Genomic DNA, 663 nt, shown 5'->3' with positions numbered 1-663 from the left:
TATTTAAGTCTTAAGTTTATTTCTGTGAAATAAGTTAGCAATTTAGTTAACAGAGACATGCAGAGTATTGCAGTTTTGTAGAGTGCAGATGATATCATAGTCAAAGAGGCAGAAGTTGGGACACGAAGAGGGTGAATAATTAAAAGAGAAAGGGGTATTAGAACCAGGACAGGAACCAGAAGTGATCCAAAGATATGGAGGAAAATAAAGACACCAGCATATCTGTAATTTCCAATCATCTTTCAATTCTCCTCAGTTACAGGGATGGTGCCAAAGAGCTGAATAATTGTAAATGTTGCACCTCGGTTCTAAAAGAAATGCATGATTAACTCAAACAACTACAGGCCAATCAATTTAATCTTTGGCAAAATTAATAAATTATTTGAATACATCTGGATTAATCATTAAATCCATGCTGGTTTTTCCAAAAGTAAATCTTGTTCAGTTGAGATTAGATTAGATTCCCTACAGTGTGGAAACAGGCCCTTTGGCCCAACCAGTCCACACTGACCCTCTGAAGAGTAACCCACCCAGACCCATTTCCCTCTGACTAATGCACTATGGGCAATTTAGCAGGGCCAATTCACCTGACCTGCACATCTTTGGACTGTGGGAGGAAACCAGAGCACCCAGAGGAAACCCATGCAGACATGGGGAGAATGC

This window comes from Chiloscyllium plagiosum, chromosome 33 (assembly GCF_004010195.1).
Source record: "Chiloscyllium plagiosum isolate BGI_BamShark_2017 chromosome 33, ASM401019v2, whole genome shotgun sequence".
Classification (NCBI taxonomy): domain Eukaryota; kingdom Metazoa; phylum Chordata; class Chondrichthyes; order Orectolobiformes; family Hemiscylliidae; genus Chiloscyllium; species Chiloscyllium plagiosum.
This window is presented reverse-complemented; position numbering follows the sequence as displayed.